This window comes from Microtus ochrogaster, unplaced genomic scaffold (assembly GCF_000317375.1).
Source record: "Microtus ochrogaster isolate Prairie Vole_2 unplaced genomic scaffold, MicOch1.0 UNK26, whole genome shotgun sequence".
In the NCBI taxonomy this organism is placed as follows: domain Eukaryota; kingdom Metazoa; phylum Chordata; class Mammalia; order Rodentia; family Cricetidae; genus Microtus; species Microtus ochrogaster.
The window spans coordinates 1250741-1251401 of record NW_004949124.1 but is presented as its reverse complement, the minus strand read 5'-3'; positions in this window follow the sequence as shown (position 1 = coordinate 1251401).

Genomic DNA, 661 nt, shown 5'->3' with positions numbered 1-661 from the left:
TTTCGAGACAGGGTTTCTCTGTAGCTTTGGAGCCTGTCCTGGAACTCCCTTTGGAGACCAGGCTGGACTCGAACTCACAGAGATCCGACTGCCTCTGCCTCCCGAGTGCTGGGATTAAAGGCGTGCGCCACCACCGCCCGGCTTAGTTTGGGTTTTTTTGTGGTTGTTATAATACTATAATAAAGATGGGATTAATGGAAAGACTGACTTTATCATTTCTTTTTTCCTTATTTTGAGCCATGGCCTCACTATATATGGCTGTCCTAGAACTCACTATGTTAATCAAGCTGGCCTCAGACTCACAAAAGATCCATGTAACTCTGCCTACTAGCATTACTGGCTTTTTTTTGGTTTGAAGGTTGTTTTGTTTTGTTTCATTTTTTTTCAAGACTAGGTTTCTCTATGTAATATCCCTGGTTGTTCTGGAACCCACTCTGTAGATCAAACTGGCCTTGAAACTTCTCTTTCATTTTAAACATGTTTCGTCTCATGGTTTACAGTTTCTTTCTGGAATACAAATGTTTGCAAGTAGGTCATAGGTTAGTAAAAGGCACAAAAAATAACTTTGAAATCTTAATGTTAAGATGGTCAACCAGCAAGATGGTGAAGTTGTTTGGCATCGAGCCTGACTGAGTTGGATACCCAAGATCTACACTGTGGA